The sequence below is a fragment of the Schistocerca serialis genome, chromosome 10, assembly GCF_023864345.2.
Source record: "Schistocerca serialis cubense isolate TAMUIC-IGC-003099 chromosome 10, iqSchSeri2.2, whole genome shotgun sequence".
NCBI lineage: Eukaryota > Metazoa > Arthropoda > Insecta > Orthoptera > Acrididae > Schistocerca > Schistocerca serialis.
The window spans coordinates 136,674,991-136,680,107 of NC_064647.1; the positions used below are offsets into that span (position 1 = coordinate 136,674,991).

The 5,117-nt window shown below is 49.6% G+C and overlaps 1 pseudogene; it reads left to right on the plus strand.

The window, feature by feature from the left end:
• The first annotated feature begins 766 nt into the window (after positions 1-766).
• Positions 767-884, plus strand: LOC126425448 (5S ribosomal RNA; annotated as a pseudogene).
• The last annotated feature ends 4,233 nt before the right edge of the window (positions 885-5,117 follow it).

Consider the following 5,117-nt stretch of genomic DNA (forward strand, 5'->3'; position numbering starts at 1 on the left):
CCCACGACGACTACCGCAATCCACTTCACCCCTCCGCCGCCCCACACTGAACCCAGGGTTATTGTGCGGTTCGGCCCCCCCCCCTCCCCCCCCCCCCCCCGGGAACGTCTCACACCAGACGAGTGTAACCCCCACGTTTGCGTAGTAGAGTAATGGTAGTGTACGCGTACGTGGAGAACATGTTTGCGCAGCAGTCGGTGACGTAGTGTAACTGAGGCGGAATAAGGGGAACCAGCCCGCATTCGCCGAGGCAGATGGAAAACCGCCTGAAAACCATCCATAGACTGGCCGGTTCACCGGACCTCGACACAAATTCGCCGGGCGGATTCGTGCCGGGGACCAGGCGCTCCTTCCCGCCCGGAAAGTCGTGCGTTAGACAGCACGGCCAACGGGGCGGGCGCACGGGAGGATATTCGGCGAATGGACAGAGCTGACGTGAGTCCCAACGATCACGTGTAGGAAGAGTTGGGGAGATACACTGAAGCACGTCCACGTGCGCCACCGAGCATCCAGTAGTTGTCAAACGGGCTAGTGGAGCAATGGAACGCCCTTACCAACCTTATGCCCAGCGTGGGAGGGAGCACTTTGTAGAGCATCCACTGCCGTCCGTGATTATCGCGCATCCTATTAAGAACCATGTCTCGCCTTTTGTAATGACCACGAGACCATCACGACTTCAGCGCAATTATTGTCTGTTAACGGAAGTGTCATTTCTGTTCGTCTCACTGTGTATTTCTTCGATTTACGTTGTTTATTATAGAGTATCGCCAACGGCCTTGCCGAAGTGGTAACACCGGTTCCCGTCAGATCACCGAAGTTAAGCGCCGTCGGGCTGGACTAGCACTTGAATGGGTGACCATCCGGTCTGCCGAGCGCTGTTGGCAAGCGGGGTGAACTCAGTCCCTGTGAGGCAAACTGAGGAGCTACTTGACCGAGAAGTAGCGGCTCCGGACTCGTAAACTGACATACGGCCTGGAGAGCGGTGTGCTGACCACATGCCCCTCCATATCCGCATCCAGTGACGCCTCTGGGCTGAGGATGACAGGGCGGCCGGTCGGTATCGTTGGGCCTTCATGGCCTGTTCGAGAGGGCTTCAGCCTAGTTTTTACTTTCGCATGAAAGTTACTTTCGCCCCTAAGTTTTGCGGACCAGTGTAATTTCGCGGGGCGGTTCAGAGCTCGCGAAACTCAGCAGTCGGCACACAGCCCTCTGGGAAGGACGTGGTGTTCTATTGGTGTATTTGTCAAGATGAGGGTAGGTGGTCCTGCCCAATCGTGTAATATAGGGTGCCTAGGAAGCTGTTTTCTCGGACAGCTAAACAACATAGAAGCAAATCTTATTAATGGAGTTTATTACAGTAAACTCAATTGACAATACTTAACTTTGCCTTCATACAAGGGATGTCGCAAGTAATGGACGATATACAATTTCCATGCAAGAAAATCATAGAAGTCATTAGTGCCTGCTATAGAGTTTATGTCACAGCTCGTCTTCTAGTGCGACAGAGCCAAGGTAGAGCGGCGCTTCTATTCTCTTCGTATAGGCGCCGCTCCTGTCGTGGTATCGTCCCAGTCAGCGTGCTCTACTGTATCGCTCAGGCCGACGTGCCGGCGCCTGATGTTACGCCGGAACCCTTTGTAATCAACCTCACTGCTCCCTGTACTGAGAAGAGAGAATTTGGAAATCCGTTTCTGTGCGTGGGTAAGCATTTTGGGTTCGTTCATTTCCTGTTTTCCAGACAGGTGTTGCAAATAAAGAAAAGATGTTATGTGGACATGTGTCCGGAAACAATTTCCATGTTAGAGCTCATTTTAGTTTCGTCAGTATGTACTGTACTACTTCGATTCACCGCCAGTTGGCCCAATTGAAGGAACGTAATGTTGACTTCGTTGCTTGTGTTGACATGCGACTCATTGCTCTACAGTACTAGCATCGAGCACATCAGTACGTAGCATCAACAGGTTAGTGTTCATCGCGAACGTGGTTTTGCAGTCAGTGCAATGTTTACAAATGCGGAGTTGGCAGGTGCCCATTTGATGTATGGATTAGCACGGGGCAATAGCCGTGGCGTGGTACGTTTGTATCGAGACAGATTTCCAGAACGAAGGTGTCCCGACAGGCAGACGTTCGAAGCAATTGATCGGCGTCTTAGGGAGCACGGAACATTCCAGCCTACGACTCGCGACTGGGGGAGACCTAGAACGACGAGGACACCTGCAATGGACGAGGCAATTCTTCGTGCAGTTGACGATAACCCTAACGTCAGCGTCAGAGAAGTTGTTGCTGTACAAGGTAACGTTGACCACGTCACTGTATGGAGAGTGCTACGGGAGAATCAGTTGTTTCCGTACCGTGCACAGCGTGTGCAGGCACTATCAGCAGCTGATTGGCCTCCACGGGTACACTTCTGCCAATGGTTCATCCAACAATGTGTCAATCCTCATTTCAGTGCAAATGTTCTCTTTACGGATGAGGCTTCATTCCAACGTGATCAAATTGTAAATTTTCACAATCAACATGTGTGGGCTGACGAGAATCCGCACGCAATTGTGCAATCACGTCATCAACACAGATTTTCTGTGAACGTTTGGACACGCATTGTTGGTGATGTCTCGATTGGGCCCCACGTTCATCCACCTACGCTCAATGGAGCACGTTATCATGATTTCATACGGGATACTCTACCTGTGCTGCTAGAACATGTGCCTTTACAAGTACGACACAATATGTGGTTCATGCACGATGGAGCTCCTGCACATTTCAGTCGAAGAGTTCGTACGATTCTCAACAACAGATTCGGTGACCGATGGATTGGTAGAGGCGGACCAATTCCATGGCCTCCACGCTCTCCTGACCTCAACCCTCTTGACTTTTATTTATGGGGGCATTTGAAAGCTCTCGTCTACGCAACCCCTGTACCAAATGTAGAGACTCTTCGTGTTCGTATTGTGGACGGCTGTGATACAATACGCCATTCTCCAGGGCTGCATCAGCTCATCAGGGATTCCATGCGACGGAGGGTGGATGCATGTATCCTCGCTAACGGAGGACATTTTGAACATTTCCTGTAACAAAGTGTTTGAAGTCACGCTGGTACGTTCTGTTGCTGTGTGTTTCCATTCCATGATTAATGTGATTTGAAGAGAAGTAATAAAATGAGCTCTAACATGGAAAGTAAGCGTTTCTGGACACATGTCCACATAACATATTTCCTTTCTTTGTGTGTGAGGAACGTTTTCTGATAGTTTGGCCGTACCTTTCAGTAACACCCTGTACATGCGTGCTGACCATTACAAGTACACACGAAAGAGGGCGAGAAGAGCGCAAAGAAACGAGCAAATAACCCTACTAAACAAGACAGCTCCGGGAACCAATGGCTCCGCGATACGACTTGTATACAAATGCGGACATGCCACTGTCCCTGTACACCTCGGGTACTGACAAGTTAAACCCTATCTAGCGGGTCAAAGAGAAGTTGGCGAACCTTACTCGCACTCATTCGATTGTGTAGTGGAGCTCAAGGATCAACCTAATCAACAATTCCTACCTACAGAATTCTAAAGCCAAGATCGGATAAATATTTCTTTATGTAAAACAACCAGTCTCGACAGACATCGCTGTTATCTTCAGGTCTTAAAAAATGTTATGTTGTGAAACGTTTTAAAGACCTGAAGATGACAGCAAAGTCTGTCGGAAGCCGATATTTTAGACGAAGATACGTTTATGAGATCTTTCCTTTAAAATGTGTTTAGCAAGTAAAACAGATTGCTCCCTCTGTCTTCTCAAAATGAGAAAGTTCCATCAAACGTTTTCTAGTAAATCTGTTAACTAGTGCGTTGCGTTCTGGTGGCAGCCAGTGCGTAGCGCATTGAATGCGGCCGTGGTCTCGACTGGGACACCACGCGACGAGACCGTGGACCCAAAAGGCGGCCGGCGTCACGGTTACTCAGTCGCTCAGCGAGCTCACCTCTCTGGGCGGCGCTCGAACGACCGCATCCAGCCGTTATCGGTGGGTTAGTGCGGAAGGCTTGTAGTAGCCCGCACAGTCGGCTATCGCGCTTCGCGCTGTGATAAAGACACCCGCCTGATTTATCAGCGCCTTCGCCGCATCCTTCAGTCTAAGTCACAAACACTTCTGAAGTGACTCACAACACCAGTACCACATTCACATTCCGGATTTTATCAGGTTTCGCTACATATTACTCTCATACAGCAACGCTTAATACCGGGCGGCAATACGTGAAGTGCAGCTGTTCACAGAGGTGCACTATGGCCGGTAATTATTGTACGGCAGCGAAGCTAGGTAGATATTCTAACGCGTTAACACGGAACCCATTTACGCAGAAAAAATAGTTCCAATTTTGGCCACCAGGTACAAATCCGGCGCTGTGCAGCATCTCGCCCAAGTCCCGGTGCTCATATTGAACAAACTCTGTAAGCGGCTGTTAATAATAACATCAATATCACTTGTTTAACCATTTTCTGCTCCCGACCCATTCCTAATTCATTACATGTGAAACTTTTTCTGTAATTCTTTGTTGCATTAATAGCGCCATATTTGCTCAAATGGCTCTGAGCACTATGGAACTTAACTTCTGAGGTCATCAGTCCCCTAGAACTTAGAACTACTTACCCTAACTAAGGACATCACACACATCCATGTCCGAGGCAGGATTCCAACCTGCGACCGTAGCGGTCGCGCGGTTCCAGACTGAAGCGCCTAGAACCTCTCGACCACAACGGCCGGCCGCCAGATTTGCACCTGTTGGCCAAAAAAATGTGTGTGAAATGTTATGGGACTTAACTGCTAATGTCATCAGTCCCTAAGCTTACACACTGCTTAACCTAAATTATCCTAAGGACAAACACACACACCCATGCCCGAGGGAGGACTCGAACCTCCGCCGGGACCAGCCGCACAGTCCTTGACTGCAGCGCTTTAGACCGCTCGGCTAATCCCGCGAGGCCGCACCTGTTGGCCAATTTTTTTTTTTTTTTTTTTTTTTTTTTTGCGTTAATTCGAGCGGTTCTAGGCGCTTCAGTCCGGAACCACGCGGCTGCTACGGTCGTAGGTTCGAATGCTGCCTCGGGCATGGATGAGTGTGATGTCCTCAGGT